Consider the following 23,162-nt stretch of genomic DNA (forward strand, 5'->3'; position numbering starts at 1 on the left):
ATTATCAAGTTCCACTCCAGATTCAGAAACTTTAGTGGTGGGTCCAAAAAATCAGTGTTTTAGCAGAACCTCCATGTGATTCTGACACAAAGTTTGAGAATCACTGCTGTGTTCTACAGAATGTGGTTCAGTATAAATTAGTATTCTATTTATATGCAGTTTCAATTAGAGAACACCAAAAAGGAATTCTTATCTAAGGGTCCTACAAAATAGATTCCATGAACGATGTAAAAGTGTTCCAAAGTACTAAATGGAGGTTGAAAATAACAGTCCTAGGGAATGCCTGAGTAAGCAACTTATTAAATCTTGGAGGGTGGGGGAAACTCTGAAAAACAAATAGTTCATCAGCGGAACATTCATTTATCCTATTCACACACTCTACAACCCAGCAAGTTCATTCCTAGCGAAACCCAAGAGAAACTCTTGCCTACATATGCCAGGAGATGTGCACACGTACAGCACCATTCTTCACAACAGCAGAGAAGCACAAGAGTATCACCCTGGAAACAACCCAAAAACCACCAACAAGAGAATGAATAAATTATGCCATATTCACAAAATGGAATATTATGCAGTAATCAGAAAACCTCAGTGACACATAATATAAATTTCAGCATTATAGAGTGAAAAATTTTCAGAAGATAGGGCATGTAATATAGTTTTTAATTAAGTGATCCAACCATATTTTAAAAGACACCAAGGGAAGGCTGGGTACAGTGGCTCTTGCCTGTAATCCCAGCACTTTGGGAGGCTGAGGCGGGCAGATCACGAGGTCAGGAGATGGAGACTATCCTGGCTAATACAGTAAAACCCTGTCTCTACTAAAAATACAAAACATTAGCTGGGCATGGTGACAGGTGCCTGTAGTCCCAGCTACTGGAGAGGCTGAGGTGGGAGAATCACCTGAACTCAGGTGGCAGAGGTTGCAGTGAGCCGAGATCATGACACTGCACTTCAGCCTGGGTGACAGAGCAAGACTCTGTCTCAATACAAAACAAAACATCAAGGTAATGATGAATAAAGGATTTAGTAAACAATTGCTTCAGGTGAAGGAAGGTGGAAAAAGAAATGGACAGGCCCATAGAGTTATGCAGAGGGTTAGGTGGTGCTTATGGTATTATTAAAATTATAAATGGACCAATTAAACAAATGTGTCATGAGCCATGGAATATAATCTAATTCTTTGCACCTGAAGTCCTTTAAAATGCTTTAAATACATATATAAACTGTTCCTCAAATATTTCAAACAATTCTAAATTCTACCCAGTCAGATTGGCTGTAGAGGCACCAAGAGTTCTGCATCCTTCGCCTTACTGCCAACTCGGGTTAAAATGTTTTGGGTCCCAAAACCCAAAGCCAATGACCCTCTTCCTTTAAAAGTACAAGAACAGACAATTCAGGATAGAGTTTCAGAGGATCTATGAAGACATTCATTTGCAAAGGGTCCATGGATGGGGAGTTAATAACTCCTGTACTAGCTAATTATGTGAAACTGGTAGGGGAGAAGTTGATGATGAACTCAGAGTACCTACTGCATGCCACATGGTGTTCCATCAGCTGTATCACTTAATCTTCACACTAGCACTAGGAAGGAGTAAAGATAGCACTAGTTTATTGATGGAAGAAACTGAGGTAACAGATCAGGTACTTTACTCACAGTTACAAACCTGGAATACATGAATAAAATCCAGCTATTTAACCTGGAAAGACTAAAAACTAGCTATTTATGATTCCAAAGCCTCACAGGCCTCGTTTTCTCCTGACACTCAACAGATATGCTGAGCAAATGATATCAATTCTCTGAGCCTGACACCTCATTATAAAACAACATGGCTAATGAGGGGTTGTACGTACAGATTATTTCTATGATGCCAGCTTGCTTTTATAGTCTAGATCTTAGCAGGGGGATATTCCTAAAATTTGGCTATAGAATAGAGAATAAAGTCGAAGGAGACAACTCTTAGATAGGAAAGCACAACCAGATTACAATTAATGGGCAAATGAAAAGCATATGCAGTGGCTGGAACCAATCTTAAATTATAAGTATTTACTGGACACTCATTAGGCTCTATATATGATTTTAAAATCATATTTAGTCCTACAATTCTTTTAGAAAAATATTTCTCTACAAATCTCCTCCAAACTTAATGCTTGTAGAATAAGTTCTATCTGTAACACTATGGCACAAAAGTATATTCTCAGTGCTCTCTGTATGGCAGGAACTATACATAAAGTAATTTAAATACTTTTTGCTTTTTATCTTAATTTTTTCTTATAAAAAGTATACAATACTTTCACAATCTGAAAAAAAAATCTTTAAGACAGATATTATAGTAAACTGGGCAATTAATGGTCAGGAGCCAGCTGGCTGACTTAGCCAGTGACAGAGGATAGTGAAGAACAGGCAAGAAATAATTCAGAAGGCTGGGCGCGGCGGCTCACGCCTGTAATCCCAGCACTTTGGGAGACCGAGGCGGGTGGATCACGAGGTCAAGAGATTGAGACCATCCTGGTCAACATGGTGAAACCCCGTCTCTACTAAAAATACAAAAAAAAAATTATCTGGGCATGGTGGCGTGCACCTGTAGTCCCAGCTACTCGGGAGGCTGAGGCAGGAGAATTGCTTGAACCCAGGAGGCAGAGGCTGCGGTGAGCTGAGATCGCGCCATTGCACTCCAGTCTGGGTAACAACAGCAAAACTCCGACTCAAAAAAAAAAAAAAAAAAAGAAATAATTCAGAAGTTGGACTGACAGAACATGGTGACAAGTATACAAAAGGGAGGCATTTACTCATGTGAAAACCTGTCTTTGGCACTAGACAGATAATAGTGTCATTTAGATAAAGGGAACAGAGGAGTAAGAGTAAAACTGGGTTTGGGCAAATGTGTGGAGATAATGAGCTTTGTGTAGCTTACTGGGTTTGGAGATGCCCTCATGAGACATTCACATGGGAATAAACTCTAGGCCTAGAGATCACAAGACATAAGAGCACATTTAGGTAGATGAATTCATAAAGAAAAAAGGGGCAGGAGAATGAACCCTGAAGAACATCAACATGAGTGAGCAAAGGAGATGCAGATGCAGGAGATACAAAGAGGCGGGAACGGCCTTCAAGAAAGCCAAGGGAGCAGAGTTTTAAAGAGGAAGTGTGACAGCAGCAAATACCATAGAATGGGCAAGTTTTGAATTTTAAAAACGTGTTGGAGTTGGTGATTAGTGACTTAATGACAATGCTGAGGGGTAAAAACGAAAATCAAACTTCAGAAAGATGATCACCAAATTAAAAAAAAAAACTTGTTCAAGAATCTTAGTTTAAAAGAATGTTAGTTTCTCTGAATGTAGAGGCTTTATTAGATGCTCATGGATAGCTCTACCATGACATTAAAAAAAAAAATCCTGTCTTTAAAGTCAGTTCTTATTTAGTTACAGCATTTTAATATCAAGTAGAAATGTTAAGTGCTCAATAAGTATCAGCTATTTTTCCAGGTATTGGTCTAGATACTAACATATTTTTCTAATCACACCCCAACGAAGTAGGCATTGTTATTGTTATTCACAAATGCGACAACCAGGGCACAAGGTCACATAGCTAGTAGTATGGTAGATCAAACCGAAAACGTGACTCAAGAATGAGAAAAGGACATGTGTGAAGCAAGAATTAAAAGATGAGGTAGTTAAGATTACTCTGAACATTTAACTGCTAGCAGTTTAATTTCTATTTAAAAACTTATTTTTGCTAATTCAAAAGACTATTTCTTCTCTTATCTCAGAATCCTACACCGCTAGAGCCTGACATTTTTGTCTGACACTCAGATTCTGCACTGCATTATAATTGTGTTATTTCTCCTACTGAATTGCAGGTTGCTTGAAAATAGGGAATTGCCTTATTTAATTCATATCCCCATTCTTCCAGTCTTAAAAGTATAAGATACTCAAGAAAGGTTTCTTGTATAAATATTTCTGCTTTTCTAGAGTTTCTGAGAGCTTCAGCAAAATATACCTCAAGTCTAATTGCTGTGTGGGACTTCTGTCTTTCAGATATTTGGATTATGTTCAATACATTTTGGATCATTCAAATTATTGATTTTGGTGGAAATATCCTTCTGAAGTAAAAATCAAATATAATTTCCCTACATAAAACCTTCTGAAGATTCCCTGTAATCTACCAGTCAATGTTCACAGCACCGTTCTACAGCCTTATTAATACGACAACCCCAACCTGTTCCAACTCTACCAAACCACCTGTAACTCCTCAACTGTACACTGCTGCAGAATGCACCAGCTGCTTGACAAACTCCACCGCCTCAGCCAGACACAGCTGAAATTCTCGTTCTTTTCGAAAGCCTTCCTATATTTGTTGTGAGACTTTTTTGCTATCTCCCTTACTATACTGATAATTTCCAAAATACAATTCCGCTAGGCAAGACTCATCTTTTTACCCTCAAGTCAGGCAAGTAGCAGCTTACTAAGCGTTTAATGAATGTTTATTGAAAGAATTATTAAAGTATAATTCAGTAAGTCTGCTGGTACTACATAAAATATTGGCCCGCAATCAAAAGGCATGATTCTAGGTTGTGTTTCATTACTAATGGTGCATTTCTCTGTTCCATCTCATCCCATAAACTCATGAATTCAAGATAACTTGTACCTTCACTTCTAACCATATCACCACTACCAAAGCCACAAAAGAAACCTACGTCGTATCAAAACCTCTTTGTATCATGAGCAAATGGTCAGACCAATAAGAAAGCATGTTGACAGCTACTGAAAAGATATGGAAGAAAATAACTTAAAAATCTTTGAAAGCAATCCAATTTAAGCATGTGAAATGAATTAAAATTTCATGCACCTAGTTTCTCTAGGTGCATACTACATAGAAAGCACTCAAATGTCTAGTTTATAAAACCAGTGTCAGGGCCAGCTTTGGCCAAAGAGCAGACTGTCAAGTATTAGGAGATCCCAAGTATATAATCAGACATTGTGCCAGACCTGAGGTCTTTAGCAAACAATTTCAGCATAACATTTTAGTTTTCTCATATATCTGTTTCATTATGTTCAGAACATAATGTGCTTTAACAAGCCTTGTCGCAAAGCATAATGTGTGATGAGATCTCCACATTTCATCCTAGAATAACTAAGTCTTTACAGTTATCTTCAAGCCGCCTCACCCATGTTACGTAATCCATGAGCTTTATTATCTTCACTGTACAGCTGGGGAAAGAGAAGGGAAGGAAGAGTATAAAATGACTTGGCCTAAGAGGCCCAGCCAGTCACTGATTAACTATAGTTCCTAACCCTCTTCTCAAAGAACCGTTTTTGAGAAACTTTCATTGACAGCAGGCAGTACAGTGTTAAATTAGTTAAGCTTTCCTCACTTGTTTATTGTGAATGAATAACCTAAGCTGGCTAGGCCTGTAGGTTGATAGTTTTAGGATATGAGATTCCATGGATCGAGTTTTGCCGACTGGATCCAAATTCATAAATCTACCTCGAACTTCTAAATTTCAAAACAGCTTGATGTCAACTTGAAAGGCATTTCTTTTCTCTCCAAATTTCTAATTCTTTACACATTTTATTCGGGTTCCTAAATGAGTCAAGTCATACCAACCTTTCTAGTTCAGGATCAAACTACAGGACTACCAGAATTTTCTTCTACCCCAGAGTAAACCAATCCCCCATGAACCATGAAGGGTTCCATGACATCCATCGCCCACAGCAAACTCTAGTTTGCTCTAATCTGACTAATTTGACTCTAATCTGAATTGTCAGGGAGCCCAGGAAGTTCAAGAAGCCTCCACCCTTACACTTCTAAACCACCCTCTTTTCTTAATCCTCAACCTATTACAGCGTCCAGAAAAATCTCAATTCTCTTAGATTCAACAAGAACTTTATCAGCGTTGCTAGTAATGACAGTCTGGCATTTACAACTATGGGCCCTGAAACTGAGTAATAATCTAAAGATTTCCATATTATACGTGATGATAGCAAATTCTTTAGTAGATTCTATGCCCTGGGCCCAAGCGATCTACCTAAATCGGCAATTAGCATAGGTTCAAAAAAGGTATAGGGAGCTTACAATTCAGTTTACTGTCACTGACTATAAAATTCTAAACCAAAGTATTTTCACACATGCCTGCCTCTTGGATGATGTAAGTTCTTCCCCTAGACTTTTTATACCACTATCTGGGTTCTCTTCCACTGCAGCGGCCACTGGCCACCCAATAAGTCATTTTAAAGACTGCCTCCTGCGGCTGCACTAGCAAATCGCCAAAGCCCGCCTGCCCCACAGCCGTTTTGAGACTCTGCAGCCCCAAATTGACTATCCCCTCCTCCTCTGCGTCTCCGCGCCGCTTGTCCCCCCACGCTGGGCGCCACCCTCGCTCCATCCCGGAGAGGGTTTGGGGCTCCTTGGGAAGAGCCCTTCGCGGGCTCACCGCCGCGAACGCCAGCGAGCGCGGTCCCGGGGCCAGCACCTACCTCCCACCTCCTCTTCCAGGCGCGGCCCGGGTCGACGCTTACCCGCACCCTGCAACGGCCCCAACTGCCGCGCGCAGCCTCCCGCCGAGCCGCGGGGCGCTGAGCCAGTGTACCAGCTCTCACCTCCGCGCGCGTCCGCCCCGCGCCGGCGCCCACCTCACCCCCGGCCCTGCCTGGCGGGGCGCGTCACAATCCCCTCCGCGAGGCGCGGCCGCTCACCGTCACGGCCCCCGGGAGCGGCGGGGAGTCACCGCTCGGCGTCCTAGCCCAGCTCCCGCAGCCCCGAGGGCCAGCAGCGCTTCACAGCGCCTCCAGCCGGCGGCTCCTCCTCCGCCGCGGACTCCCGCCTTCCCCGCCCCTCGTGGCCGCCTCCCGGCCTCCGCAGGTTCTTGAGGTTCCCACCCCGCCCCAGCGCGCCGGCGCCGCAGGCCCTGCCGCCTCCCATTGGCTCAGCCAGTTGCTAGGCGATGAACAACCGCGGCTTACATTGGTCGGGTGGGGGCCTCTGGAGTCTCCTCCTCACCTCCAAAAAAACCCGGAGAAAAAGAAGACCTTATCCCTGGAGTCCGTGCGCAGCGGGAGCAGCTGCGGCTGCGGCACCTGTTACGCCCTGTGATTCACCCAGCCAGGCCCTGTTCCCCGCCTCCTCCTAATGCCTGCAGGGTTCGGGGTCGGGACTCTGCGGGTACAGGGGGTCGTGGTTGCTTTGGAGCACATTTTAGGAGCCCCGCTGAACCCCAACACCCAACCTAGCAGCAAAAGTGAAGCTTCCAGAAGAACCACGTGCGTTTGCCAAAGTGGAGAAATTAATCAAACAGCCGGCACCTAGAATTAGGTCAGGCGCTAGGGACGGGAGGTTCAAGCGTCGGGAGTTGTGGATGCAAACAACCCAACCGGGAGAAAGTTACATGTAAAATTAGGGCGAAGAAATGGACCTGGACAGAAGACAGCAGGCAAAGGAAAGACTAAGAAATAGCATTCATGAACTCTCAGTTTATGCAAAAATGTCTTACACCCACTCAGCAAAATATGTGCAATGAAAACCTATACCTGCTGCACCCGTGGCCAGGGTCAGGCCGGCTCCTCCCTGGTTCCCTGGCAGCCTAAAATTCTCCGGGGAAGAAAAGAGGCCAGAGAAAGGAAGCAGATCGGATGGAGAAATCACAGGCATATGGGTTACACAAAGATGTACTTTGATTTTTGTTTGGTTTGGTTTTGGTGAAGCCAAGGGATTTATTCAAAGGGCGAAAAACAGGTTTGGTATTTCAAGGAGGCTCCTGAGAGTATTTTGAAACCAAAACAATATGAGAGATGAAGATGTATTAACACTGAAAAACAAGAGCGGGAGGAATGCCGGCCTTCCAGTTTGCATGAACGTATCCCCAATCCTGGATGAAAGATCAAGGCCAGAAAAACAGCAGAAGAAGCATGCCGCAGTGACAACTTCAGGCCCCAATGAAATTCTCCTCTTTTCCTTTGGCCTAAGCATTCAGAGGTCCAACTAGCTGCTGTTGAGCCCAGGTGCCCTTACCATTAACAGTTATATTTTTAAAAGGTTTGAGCCAAGCTTAGTTGAGATCTGGGAAGTTTGGCCCTGCCCCCAGCAACCCCAGGGAGGAATAAGATCTGCCTGAATACATCAGTGGTCTCAATCTTTTGGTCACAAGACCCCTTTCCACTTGTAAAATTATTGAGAGCACCAAGAACTTTTGTTTATGTGGGTTACAGCTATTGATATTAAAACAAATTTAAAAAGTTATTTTTTAAAAATAATGAACAAATATTAAAATTATTGTCAAGTAGTACATTTTAATTAAAAATAACTATATTTTCAAAAAATTAGTAAAGAATGGTGCTACTTTAAAGTTTTGCTCATATCTTTAACGTCTTGCTTAATATAAGGCATTTGGATTTTCATATGTTTGTGCATTCAATCTGTTGTGCTATTTCAGGTAGCCTCTGGAAACCTCTACTGTACACTCATAATGAGAGTGAAAAAGGCAAATAATATCCTAGTATTATAATAAAAATAGTTTTGACTTTGCAGACTACCTGGAAGGGTCTTGGGAACTTGCCTCCTGAAGGTTCTGCAGATCTTTGAGACCCACTGGTCTAAACCTCTTGGTACTCTGTCCCTCTTTGTCAGCCAGTAACTGGTTGAGGAGCTAAAAATGTGACCTAATTCTGCTCAATCCATAATGAAGAGTGGAGGATGAGGAGCTTCATGGGAAAGATTTTATCCTGACAGCTCAAGGACAAGTTTTTTTCCTTACTTCTTGCCTTGGACATCCTCTAGTGAGTGAGACATGTTTGGAGCTGCGGCAGCATATTCTGCAACCATGAGAGAACAGCAATGAAAATACATGCCTACCTTGTTTTATGCTTCACTTTATTGCACTTCACAGATACTGTGGTTTTTGTTTTGTTTTTTAACAAATTAAAGGTTTGTATTGCTCAACCCTGCATTGAGCAAGTCTCGTGGCACCATTTTTTCTAACAGCACGTTCTCACTTGGTGTCTCTGTGTCACATTTCAGTAATTTTTGAAATATTTCAAACTTTTCTGTTATATATGTTATGGTGATCTGTGATGTCACTATTGTATGATTTTGGGGTGCCACAAACTGCACCCTTATAAGACAGCAGATTCAGTGTATGTGTTGACTACACCACTGACTGGCTGATCATCTCTCTCCCTCTCCTGGGGCCTCTCTACTCCCTAAGACACAGCAATATTAAAATTGGCCAATAAATAACCCTACACTGGCCTCTAAGTGTTCAAGTGAAGGGAAGAGTCACATAGCTCTCACTTTAAATCAAAGGCTAGAAATGATTAAGCTTAGTGAGGAAGGCATCTTGAAAGCTGAGATAGGCAGAAAGCTAGATCTGTTCCAGTTAGCCAAGTTGTAAATGCATAGGAAAAGTTCTTGAAGGAAAGTAAAAATCTCCCCTCTTGAACACAGGCATGATAAGAAAGTTAAACTGCCTTATTGCTGATAAGTAGAAAGTTTGAGTGGTCTGGATGGGAGATCAAACCAGCCACAGCATACCTTTAAGCAAAAGCCTATTCAGAGCAAGGCCCTAATTCTTCAATTCTATGAAGGCTGAGAGAAATGAGGAAGCTTCATTTAAAAAGGCTAGCAGAGGTTGGTTATGAGGTTTAAGGAAAGAAGTCATCTCCATCACATGAAAGTGCAAAGTGAAGCAGCACGTGCCGATGTAGAAGCTGCAGCAAGTTATATAGAAGATCTAAGATAATTGATGAAGGTGGCTACACTAAACAGATTTTCAGTGTAGACCAAAAGAAAGCCTTCTATTAGAAGACTGCCACATAGGACTTTTCTGGCTAAAGACGAGAAGTCCCTGCCTGGCTTCAAAGCATAGGCTGACTCTCTTGTTAGGGGCTAATGCAACTGCTGACTTTTTATTTTTATTTTTTATTTTTTGACACAGGGTCTCACTGTGTCACCCAGGCTGGAGCTCACTGCAGCCTCAAGTGATCCTCAAGCGATCCTCCCACCTTAGCCTCCCGAGTAGCTGGGACTACAGGCATGCACTACCATGCCCAGCTAGTTTTTGTATTTTTTGTAAAGACAAGGTTTTACCATGTTGCCCAAGCTGGTCTCAAACCCCTAAAGTCAAATGCTCCACCTGCCTCAACCTCCCAAAGTGCTAGGATTACAGGCATGAGCCACTGTGCCCAGCCCCAACTGCTGACTTTAAGTTGGAGGTAATGCTCATTTACCATTCCAAAAATCCTAGGGCCCTTAAGAACTATCTAAATGGACTTTGCCTACGTTTTGTCAATAGAACAACAAAGCCTGGCTGACAGCACATCTGTTCACAGCATGTTTAGTGAATATTTTAAGTCCACTGTTGAGACCTACAGCTCAGAAAAAAAGATTCCTTTCAAAATCTCACTGCTTGTTGACAATGCACCTGGTTACCCAAGAGCTTTGATGGAGATATACAACATGAAAGTTGTTTTCTTGCCTGCTAACACAAGATGCATTCTGCAGCCCATGGACTAAGGAGTAATTTTGACTTACAAGTCTTATTTGAGAAACACATTTCAAAAGGTTGTAGCTGCCATAGATAGTGATTCCTCTGATGGAACTGAGCAAAGTAAATTGAAAACCTGGAAAGGATGCCGTTAAGAACATTCATAGGTGTGGAAGGAGTTCAAAATATCAACATTAAGAGGAGTTTGGAAGAAGTTGATTATAACCCTCATGGATGACTTTGAGGAGTTCAAGACTTCAGAAGTAACTGGAGATGTGGTAGAAATAGCAAGAGAACTAGAAGTGGAGCCTGAAGATGTGACTGAATTGCTTCAATCTTATGATAAAACTCAGACAGATGAAGAGTTACTTCTTATGTATGAACAAAGAAAGTGGTATCTTAAGAGGAAATCTACTTCTGGTGAAGATGCTGTGAAAGCTGTTTAAATGACAACAAAGGATTTAGAATATTCCATAAACTTAACTGATAAAGCAGCTGCAGGGTTTGAGAGGATTGACTCCAATTTTGAAAGAAGCTCTACTGTGAGTAAAATGCTATCAGACAACATTGAATGAGACAAAAATATTTTGTGAAAGGAAGAGTCAATCGATGTGCAAACTTCACTGAATTATTTTAAGATGTTGCTACAGCCACCCCAACCCTCAACAACCACCACCCTGACCAGTCAGCAGCCATCAACATCAAGGCAAGACCCTTCACCAACAAAAAGATTATAACTCACTGAAGGCTTCAAGATTTTTTTAGATTGTTAGCATTTTTTAGCAATGAAGTATTTTTCAATTCAAATATGTACATCGTTTTTAAAGACATAATGCTATTGCATATTAATAGATAACAGTATAGTTTAAACATAACTTTTATGTGGACTGGGAAGCCAAAATATTGTGGGACACCCTTTATCGTGATATTTGCTTCATTGCTGTGGTCTGGAACTGAACCTGCACTGCCTCTAAGGTATGACCATACAGAAAAGGCAACCCCAAGCTCAGATGTTATTGAGTGGCTCCATTAACCTACCTTGGCTCTGTATATCTCTATACTGCTCAAATATCATTTGAGATAGTAAATGGCCTGTTGCTTATGGCACTAGGCTTAAGTTTAAGAACATTTTTAGCCCATGACTAAAAGAAATTGGGCTTGATAGAGCTTTACTATGGTAAGTGTGTTAGGCCATTCTTGCATTGCTGTAACAAAATACCTGAGACTGGGTAGTTAGTATATGAAGAATAGGGGTTGAATTGGCTCATGGTTCTGCAGGCTGTGCAGGAAGCATGGCACTGGCATCTGCTTCAAGGGAAGCCTCAGGAATCTTCAGTCATGGTGGGAGGTAAAGTGGGAGAAGGCACATCATATAGCGAAAGCAGAGGCAAAAGAGAGAGCAGGGTGACACCCACTTTTAAGCAGCCAGATCTCATGAGGAGTTACTATCATGACAGCACCAAGGGGATATGTTAAACCATTCATGAGAAACCACCCCCATGATCCAATTACCTCCCACCAGGCCCCACCTCCAATACTGGGAATTACAATTCAACATGATATTTGGGCAGGGACACATATCTGAACTATATCAGAAAGGAAGGATAAAATCTGATTATTTTACTTTAAAAATGCTTACTTTGGCTGCTTTCCACTTTTTTAGCAAAATTAAGGGGATGTGACTATGAAATGCTGCTGCTGCTGTTGTTTTCCAAAACATATAGAAACTTCCACTCTTGCTCTTCTATAGTCTATTTATTTACAGTAGGCAGAGTAATTCCCTTAAAATGCGAGATCCTGTCACTTCTCTTCTTTGGCTCCCCTGACTCAGTGTTAAAGCTAAAGTGCTAACCATGGCTGCAAGGTTCTTACGACCTGACCTTCACCACCTTACCTCTCTGACTCCATGTCCGACATTCTGTCAACTAGCCATTCAACTAAGCACTCAACCAACCACTAGCCACCTCACTGTTTCTCAACTTTGCCAGGCACTTTCCTGCCTCAGGACAGCTGTCTGAATGTTCCTCCCCTTAGCATCTGTATTACTTACGTCATCCCTTTAGAGTCTGCTCAAATGTCACCATCTTGATAAGGCCCAACCTGACAACATTATTTAAAATTGGAACCCCCTTCCAACTTTCCAAGTTTCTCTTACTTTGCCCCTATGCAGTCTTAAACCATAACAGATCATTTACTTATTTTGATTGTTCATTTAGTCTATCTCCCTCCACTAGAATATAAACTCATCAGGAAAAGAAATTCCCTCTACTTGGTTCATTAATTTATCCCAGGGCCTGAAACAGTGTCTGATGCTTTGTGGTTGGTACTCAATAATTATTTGGTGACTAAATAAATTTATAAATTCAAATAAATGTTTTCCATTTCAAAGTAAGCCCTGCTGTAGCAGGCTGTATACATATACCAATGTATACATATTCAAAAGGTATCACATCAGTATTTACTGAATTTGTTGAAAATAATTTTCTTTGAGCTGGAGTTGCAAGGTTAAAAGAAAAAGAAGAGAAAGAAAATAATTATTTTTTAAGAATAAATCTGATTTCTGCGATAATCCAAAAGTCATTCAATAGCCAAATCTAATGAACACATACTGGAGCAAAATGTTAAAATCCCAACCTGTTTTCCTACTAAGTTATTACATTTGAGTGAGTAAGGAAAGGTCAAAAAACAAAATGTGTTTGATTTTTCTAAGTGACAGTAAACTAACTCTGGGCATAATTTCAAAGAGGAGTTCTAAAAATGTACACCAATAATTAGTTGCAGAATAAGTACTATATATCACCATTTTTGTTATTTAAAAATAAAAATATTTATTTCTATATGCCTATGTGTATGTGTGAATCTATTTCTTCCAATCTGTCTGAAGACTTCCATTTTTGCCCCCATTACATGAGAGGCATCTTTCAAAAGTGAAAATCAAATTCTGATTCCCCTCTTCCATTTAAGAACCTTCAGTGGCCTCTCATACTTAGTAACTTCCCACCTAGCCCTCCCCGGCACGATCTGGCTTCTGTTCCCCATCCTCCTTTCAGAACTCTCACTTTGGCCACAAAGTGCCAGCCATAGAGGCCCCCTTTTCAGTTTCCTTGGCTCTTTGTACTTGCCATTCAGTCTGCCTAGAAGTCTCTTTCCATAAAGATTCAAGACTGATTCTTTTTTATGATTCAGATCCCACCTCCATATATAAAGAAACCTTCTGAGGTTTGGTTTTATGTTTTATTTGTTTCCTTGCTGTGATCTTTCTCCTTCAACTAAAATATAAGCCCTCTGAAAGCAGGGTCCTTGTTCATGTTTGTCTCTGCAGCCCTAGTTTCTCAGTGCCTGAGATAATGATGAGATTGAGGGCCAAAAAGATGAAGAGCTGACACCTCGTCAGAAACCATGGAGGCCAGATCCTGTGAAATGACATATTCAAGATGCTGAAAAAAAAAACAGGCCGGATGCAGTGGCTCATGCCTGTAATCCCAGCATTTTGGGAGGCCAAAACCGGCAGATCACCTGAGGTCGGGAGTTTGAGACCAGCCTGGGCAGAATGGTGAAACCTCATCCCTACTAAAAATACAAAAATTAGCTGGGCATGGTGGCAAGCACCTGTAATCTCAGCTACTCAGGAGGCTGAGGAGGGGAATCACTTGAACTTGGGAGGCGGAGTTTGCAGTGAGCCAAGAATGCACCATTGCACTCCAGACTGGGTGACAAGAGCAAAACTCCACTCAAAAAAAAAAAAAAAAAAAAAGTTAACCAAGAACTTCTAGCAAAACCATACCTCAAGAACAAGAGAGATATTAACACATCCCCAGATCAACAAAAACAGAATTTGTTGGTAACAGACCTGCTCTATAAGAGCTAATAATGGGAGTCAATCAGGCTGAAATGAAAGGACACTATGCAGTAACTTGAACCCATACAAAGAAATACATGGTAAAGATAACTACACAGGTAAATGTAAAAAAGACTGGGTGTGATAGCTCATGCCTATAATCCAAGCACTTTGAGAGGCTGAGGCAGGAGGATTGCTTGAGCCCAGGAGTTTGAGGCTACAGTGAGCTGTGATTGTGCACTGCCTTCCAGACTGGGCAACAGAGCAAGGCCCTGTATCAAAATAACAATAATAATAATAATAGTGAGATTGGGAGGAAGGCAGATAGGAGGAAAGGAACATCTGCCCTGCATTCTATTGACTTTTGTTCTATGAATTTTTATAAGTATATAGTATTGTGATCTTAAAATATTTTAATTTTGCTGTAATAAATAGGCTCTGATTTTAATATGCATTAAGCTAATGACCCATCCTTTATTCTACTCATATGTGTTCCTCAGGAACAAATGTTTCAAATACCCCGCCAGCATTCAGGCCACAGCACTTCCACTAACATGCATATTCAGATTTGGATAATAATGGGCCAACTTATAAAGGCTTTCTTCTGTAATGCATACCATCTGGGTTATTTTAATAGGAACAACAATTTCTGGATGTGGTAGAGAACATTTCCTGTTAGGGCCTTATGCTGTAACAGATGAGAATATGGGCTGAGTCACCTCTGCTTAACAGCCCCACTTTCATTAATTCTGTATTCTGACCAGGACTACTTTTCCAGAAATAACAGAATGGATAAACAAAGTCTTGCTGAATACTGTGCTAGGCACTTTGATATCCATGGCTTCATTTTATTAGCAAGATCAACTTAAGGCTGTTTGTAATTTACTGCAAAAGAGTATGGGGAAGAGTCCAAGGGCCAAGAGACTTCAGAGGCTTCCCAGTGGGCTGGAATTATCAGGAAGTACTCCATGGAAGAGAAAAATCTCGACCAGGGCCTAGGGGCAGTCTTGACTCTGCAAGCTTCACAATAGTTCTGTGAGTTAAAAAAGCTCAGAGTCCAGACTTCCAGCTCTTCTTTCTGACTTCTAAAACATGGCCTTAAACTTAGCTGGGATTGACTCCTCTGACTATCTTAGTGAATCTCTGCATCATGCTGCATTTCCAAAGATGATTCATTTCTATCTAAACCCTTTGGATTTTGGCCAGTAGTAGTAGTAGTTGAAATGACAGTATGTGCCACTTACAAAGTGCTGGCTGAATTTGCGGGAAAAACAGACCACTGCTGTTCACTCTTCCTCCCACTTCCACCCAGGTGAAAATCTCCAGAAAAGGAAACTGTTCCTCTCCGCTACCATCCAACCCTGTCATACACAAACACACAGATCACCAGACAAACGCCTGGGTGTTCCATTCTCCTGGGTGTTCCATTCTTAGTACTTTAGATTTTTGTCTGATCTGCTGAGTGTTTTTTGCCCTATGATTTCTTTTGAAAGGAGTCTTTCTGAGTAAGAACACCTGATGAATTTTATCAAGAGCTAACACATTGGTTGCCAACTCTCCTAGTGTCCCAAAAGTGATTTATTAGTTTTAAAATATGACATGTAAAACTCGATTATGCATAAATTAAACAGTTGATAAGGTATTATGATAGAAAGGTGGTCAGGTACTAACCAGAGTGGTTTTCAAACTGTATTCCCAAGACAGAAATATGTCACCTTTAGTAAATGCAGTGTGTACATGTTCAAAACATGGGTATACACAGAGACACACACAGAGACACACACACATGCATGCACATATGATAAGTAATCATTTTAAGGATTTAGGTGGACTGTCCTAAATTCTGATATAAACTCTGATATTTCAACCATGTTCACCCAAGTTCTTGACACAAACTCATCTTCATCAGTATCCAACAAAACCAAGTATATCATATGACTTTCATAGATTTATTGAAAACTTGTAGGGTCTCATCACACAGCCTGTAGCATTTCACCTTTTTAAAAACTGCCAGCAAACATATCACTCCTCAATTGTTTTTGCTACTTTGTTTTTGCTCAATTCCCTTTTCCTTTCCAGTATATTTACACACACACACACACACACACACACACACACACACACACACACAGAGCTAACCTTGCTGACTCCAGAGTCAGCCCCTAAGCCTTTCTCATGCAGAGCAATTTAGCTCAGTTCACTCTTCTAAACTTGCAAATTTAAACCCAGGGTCTTATTCAGCCAACAAAGTTTGCCCCCCCAAAAATGGGGGACTATAATTGATCCAAAATGTCTTCCAGTTATATTGAAATCTCTTAAAAAACTACAGAACACAAAGATTCAGCATTAATTTGGATAAGGTAAATTAATCTAGTTCTGTACCTAAGTACCTTTTTATTTCACATAGTTCTAGCTTCCCTCCTCCTGTTTAAAATTGATCTCAATAGTTTAATGAATATTTATGATTACTGTGTGTCAAGCATTGAGGAATATAAGAAAAGAAAAGATCTCTGTCCAAAACAAGTACTCAGTCTCCTAGGACAGAATAGTGACAGTATAAGTATTGCAGAGAAGAAGTAGAGTGTGCCATGTGCACATAAGTCAGACTGCCTAGACTGAAATCAGCTCAGTCACCTGAGTCCATGTTCATAGCACTGAGCTCACGAACCAACCTAGGATCACCTTCCTCTGGGTATTCTGTTTAGTAAACAATAAATGCTTTGTGTTCTAAAACACTACTAGGTTGTCTGTTACTTGCAGCCAAAAGCATCCCCAATAGTACACTGAAAAAAAGGATTTTCATGAAGGGAACTGAGGCTGTGATATTTGATTTCATTGGCACAAATATGCTTAAGTGTCACAGAAACAGCCAAGTGAGCAAAAAAAGTCGGTGAGAAATGAAGTATAGATGTTATTACAAAGCACTGACTGGAAAAATTAAATAAGAAACAGGAAAAATGTGGGACTCTTTATGCTTTATATTATCAGCATGCTTTATATTCAGATTTTTCTGAATCATATTTTCTTTCTTTACTAATTTAATTAGGCCAGACAAATTAAAATATATTGATAAGTACAACTTTTTACAAAATGATTTTTTTTCTTTTCTGAACTTTTCAGGCCACAGCATTATGTTTTCTTGCTAGTACTTGCTTTATGTAATAGACACTTTCCAGGAAAAGTCATGTGTAAATAATGTACTTATAAATCAAATCATATTCTAAACGTACTAGCAGAGCTAGATGTTTAAAAGAAAACTGTAAGTCTTTTTGCATGATGAATAACACCTTTGTAGAACACATAATCTCTTTATCATTTATCTTTTCTATAAGATCATATTTTAACATGCTGGATTTCCTTTAAAGAGTTTTACCTATCATTTAAAATCAGACTTTTGTGCAAATAATTTTAATAGAGAGTTTTCTGTAATGTGAATCACACTACAGAAGGCTAAGATGTTGCAAACAGTATCTTTTTTTTTTTCTGAGACGGAGTTTTACTCTTGTTGCCCAGGTTGGAGTTCAATGGCGTGATCTCAGCTCACTGTAGCCTCCACCTCCCAGTTCAAGGGATTCTCCTGCCTCCGTCTCCCAAGTAGCTGAGATTACAGGCATGCGCCACCATGCCCAGCTAATTTTGTATTTTTAGTAGAGATGTGGTTTCTCCATGTTGGTCAGGCTGGTCTCGAACTCCTGACCTCAAGTGATCCACCTGCCTGAGCCTCCCGAAGTGCTGAGATTACAGGCATGAGCCACCACGCCCGGTCCATATATTTTTTTCTGTAATTGACAATTTAATTTTTATCTTATTTATAAATCTGCATTTGCTTTCATTATTTATATTTCACTAGGCAAAGTTTCTTTTTTTGCAATCTCAGGGAAGAAGAAATCTGAAGGTTTGATTCCTGATGGATTCACTTTTTACTTTGTAAACCTTTCTCAATAATGTCATCAAATAGTTGCTCAAATTGAAGTATAGTGGAATAGAATCTTCTATGTACTGAGAAAAACACTCACATAAAATTTTAGATTTGGAAAACTTTGATAGCAATTAAAATATAATATGTTTTAAATAACAGCTTAAGACTGAGATCATATATGAGTCTGCCTGTCCCTTTAAGAAACGAAATCACGTCCTGCTTGCTGGGCTCTCTTGGATTTATTTTATCTTAGCAGCTGTTCCTGAAGTCAATGTTATTCAGATGCGGGTTTTTAAGCTCTTTGTTGTGTTTTTCAACTTATTGTATATGCTATCAAACATAAAACCCAGATTTAGAATGAGGTGAGGAGGGGGACAGCTAGAAATACTGGAAAAATAAAATAATATTGGGAAAAGGACCTCTAATTTTCATTTAATAAAACTGTTGAACATGATCTGCTTAAAGCCCCAGTAAAAGCAGCAAGGCAAAACCCCTGAACCTCTAAGCACCAAAAGTTGGATGATATATTTAGTAATAAGTGTGTGTGTGGTGCGGGGGGGCATTGGGGGAAGTATCCAAAATGAAATAATGGAAATTTCTGTGGTTATAAAAGGTAAGGAAAGAACACAGTGAACACTTCTTGCTACTTTGAAAATAAGCATACTATACATTTTGCTTAACATATGCTACTTTGATCTAGAAAGAACAATTTTACAACTCTTACGCCTCTTATATCATTTATTTTTGTTTCATTTATTTTTCAAGAGGCAGTATAACACAGTACTGAAGAGTGGAAACTCTGGGTAAGAATATTGGCTCTGCCACATACCTACAGTGGAACCTTATACCTTTTTGTTTAGTTTACAAATTAAAGCAGTTAGCTTAGGTAATAGCAAAGTACATATCAAACTTAAACTTATATGGGGGTTATTGTCCTCATTTTTATGTCATATACAGTCATTTCCTTGTACTATGTGATGATTTATTGCATAAGTACTACTTGTCAAGCACTGCCCTAAGTGCTTTATGTATTAGCTCATTTTATCCTCACAACCACCTTATGAGGTAGGTATCATTATTGCTTTGATTTCCAGGTAAGGAATTTAACAGGGAGAGGTTAAATAATTTGCACAAGATTTCATGTATATAGTTAGTTAATTTCAGAGCTAGGATTTATAGAGCTCTCCTCTTAGCCACCATGTCATTACCAATCCGTTTAGGACTGCTTGATCTCTTTTGCTCTCTGTCATTTTTATTCAAAAGATGATGATTAAGAAATAGACATCTTCAAACTGGGATAAATCTGTACTTTCCCACAGTCCCCAACCCCTAACCTCTCCCCCAAAATACATGAAGACTCACTTTCAGTGGTGCAGAGCAGGGTAGTTTCAAGAGAATCAATTCCATGTCCTTGATCCATCTCTACACTATCCTAAAACTCATCTGCCTGAGAATGTGCATGTGTTCTCCATTCCATTCCCTTTTCACAACTGCCATTTCCCACTTGGCAAAAAGTTATTCTTCTCACAGATCCCACGTCTTACTATGGCATATTGTCCCCAGGTGTACAAAATATGGCAAAGTAGAAGCCTGTGTTGAGAAAGAGAATGCCTATGATGACTGGGGAGCAAAATTGCTACCTGACATAGCATTAGAAATAATGTAAATGATTTATCATTGCATGATATTTGGCATGTAATTGAAAGGAATTCACAGAATTGAGGAACACTGCTACAACCAATTTCTCCAATTCACCTCTACTCAATTTCTGTGAACAAAGTACCTTAGCATTTATGTCTATAAAGACAGAGTCAAACACATGAATACAATTGGGGAGGAGCTCTGTTTCCTTCTAGCTATAAATAATATTCATCCACCACTAGGAAAAGAAAAAGTCCCTTACATATAATCAATGCACACACTTTTATTTTTTGTTTAAATATAGTTATTAATTTGTAATACAGTTACTGTTTGATCAATTGTATATTACCAATAATTATAAGGATAACTTCACCCAGAGACATTTTTAACACCTCAATCTTTAGAATCACAAGAAAGTAAAATGATATAAATATGTAGTTATAATGTCTGTTTTGAAGAATGAAATATTGATCAATAATTTTTCAAGCAAGAGAATATGCAACATGATATTCTGTGGGGAAAATGCAGTGAAAATATGAGTTTAAGAAGAAAAGGGAACAATGCAAATTTTCTGACTGTGAAAGAAGAGCTAGTTCATGTATATTTAAAATGAATAATGTTGGGTAACAAATCACCGTGGGATTTAGATTCTTTGGGATAAATTTAAAAGAGTGAACTAACAGCTTTATTTTAAAATATCATGAATTGCAATATGCTGGAAATAACATCCTTTGCAAACTTGTGATGAAAAATTATACTGTAGGTGGCAACAAAAAATGTGAAAGGGATACAAGGTTTTCCAAGGTTTTTCAGAGCAGCATGTGGGCAAAAATGTCTGAAGACCACTGATTTTGAAGACCACAGAATATCTCCCCAGGATGCTTAAAATCGAGTCCAGATAATTATTAACAGAAATATTTTACATAGAAAAACATACATTGGTTACTGCTTTGAATGCCCAAGGAATTCAGCAAATCCTTACAAATGAGAACTGGGCTTTGAGCTGTGGAAATCACTTTTTCCTGTGCTATACTTTTATCTCTAGAGTCACTGGTGTATAGCCGTCTACCACATTGTGTGTTTCAGGAACACGGTAACACGAATACAGACTTCAATTTAAAGAAAAGTGCCACAAGATTTCCTTGTGAATTCTCTGCCAGTATAAACATGGCCTATAAGCTATTTGGGATATATGTTTTCCTAACTCCAGTTTAGGACCCAAGACCTGATACATGAAACTGTTCCTTGGAGGTTAAAGTGGCAGTTTACTGGAACTGGAAATTTCCTGATAATCCAGAGCCTTGGGACAAAATAAGTAGATATAACAGGCATCATGTCTGCTATCTCAGAGTTACCATCTTATAACTTACCCTAGTACCAAAATTGGACTCCAGAAAATTTGGGTTCTCATTTAATGCTGCTAAAACTAGTTGTGAAATCATTAATAAATAACTTTTCTGGCCTTCATTTTCTTCATCTGTGAAATAAACGTGAATACTTACATTTCACTTGCTTCCCTTCTGCACAGAAACTCTATTTGTTCGTGAATTCAGCAAATCTCTGTGAACCCCTCCTCTGTACTGGCACCATGCAAGGGGCTGGAGATTCCAAATTGAGTGAGACAAAGTCTCTTCCCTCAAGGAGCCCCTGGGCTGTGAGGATGGTGGGACTGCTTGCTTGTTTGCAGATACTTAACGATATAAAGTGATAAGCGCTGCCATGAGGGCGTGTGGAGGGCACAGTGGTAGCTCAGTGGAGATTAATGTCAAGTTAGAGAAGACTTACAGGGGAGGAAACACTTGACTCTATCTTTTTGGGCGTCTATTTAATGGTTAATTTTTTTTCAATTCTATTGCTTAAAAACTGAAGTAATACATTCATAGACTATAAAATTCAAAATGTACAAAAGGACATACTGTGAGAAGTTTCTCTTCTACCCCTCACCAAGCTGCCCAGTTTCCCTTCTCAGGAACAACCAGGAGTGTCTGTTTCTTATATATTCTTTCAGAGACTTGAATTATTTCTTAAAAGAATGTATACAAGATACTCAAATGAAAAGGAGGAAGCTGAGCATTGCAGACAAAGAGAACAGCATGAGACTGTGGGGGAGCTGGACCCATGAGGCTGAAGGCAGTGAGAGAGTCCTCTCCAGAGGGGCCTTCCCATGCTAAGAAATTTGGATCTTATCCCGAAGCGTTAGGAAAGCCATCAGTGGATTTAGAGCAGAGGAGCTACTTGATGAAATTAATGATTTACAAAGAACTCCCTGGCAGAAAGGTGGAGGATGGATTGGAGAGAGGTGAGATCAGTGAGAGAGACCAGTTAGAGGGCAATTGTAATACTCCAAGGAAGAACTAATAACGACTTAAATCAAGACAGAATCAGTGTGGATTGGAAGGGGAGCCAACTCCAGTTGTTAAAGAAGAAAGATGAACAGCATTTTTGGATCAATTGGATTCCAGTGAATTTAATTCTGTTCTCTCCTTACCTAAGAACTGCCTAAGAATCATGTGCCAAGTATAATCAGAATTCATTGCCCTCTCCCTTTAAACAGCCACCAGGGCACCCAGTCTGTCTTAAACATTTATTTCAGTGACCTTAAGATGTCTAAGCCTCACAGGTCAAATTTCATCACTCAAATCCCTATCCCCCTCTGTCATCAGAAAAACCCCTCCAACTACATTCCTCTCCAAACAGTCCCTTCACAAAGAAAACTTTCCCTGAACACTCGGAATTCCCTGCATTGGTGGCCAGTTTTCTCTCACCTGTCACTTTCCACTGGGTCAGAGGTGATGCAGATGCCCTCCCTACTCCTCACTGTCATTTCCAAACTGCTGTCCCTTCTTCATCCTCCCCCATCAGGTCCTTTGAGGCTCATGCCATCAACCTGCTCCTCCCTACAGGCCTCCTGGCTGTGGGCTGCCCCCGTCCTCCTGGTCACTACCACACATTTCTTGGAAATGTCAACACCAGGTTCGCTGTCTTTCTCTCTTGCATTCTTTTGTCATTATTCCTTGTGATTTCAGTATCTACACAGATGGCCCATCTAATCCCATGACTTCTCCATTCCTGCATCTCTTTATTCCAGTGCATCTGTTCTTCAACCATTCCCCTTCAGCCACCATCCTCCATGGTTAGCTGCAGACCTTGTCATTTACAACAATTGCATTCCCTCACATATTTTAGTTTCAAGCATCTCATTTGTATAATTTCAGCTCATGCTTGTACCCCAGCTCAAAAAATTATTTTAGTCCACTAGGTACCTTGTTTATGTGACCCCTGACCC

At 40.1% G+C, this 23,162-nt stretch overlaps 1 protein-coding gene across 3 annotated transcripts in view; it reads right to left on the reverse strand.

Moving 5' to 3' along the window:
- SSX2IP (SSX family member 2 interacting protein) overlaps window positions 1-23,162 on the reverse strand; it is a 72,826-nt gene that overhangs the window by 40,567 nt on the left and 9,097 nt on the right. Inside the window, exon 1 of one of the 3 annotated variants that reach the window (XM_064372572.1) lies at window positions 6,697-6,788. The exons of 1 other annotated variant lie outside the window; for it this stretch is intronic. The gene's annotated coding sequence lies outside the window, so the exon portion shown is untranslated. Of the gene's footprint in view, window positions 1-6,696; window positions 6,789-23,162 lie in introns of those variants that run through there. One more of the 3 variants, XM_064372574.1, reaches the window with a different exon arrangement.

Source organism: Aotus nancymaae, unplaced genomic scaffold, assembly GCF_030222135.1.
Source record: "Aotus nancymaae isolate 86718 unplaced genomic scaffold, 86718_ANA_hifiasm-v0.15.2.pri h1tg000007l, whole genome shotgun sequence".
Lineage (NCBI taxonomy): Eukaryota > Metazoa > Chordata > Mammalia > Primates > Aotidae > Aotus > Aotus nancymaae.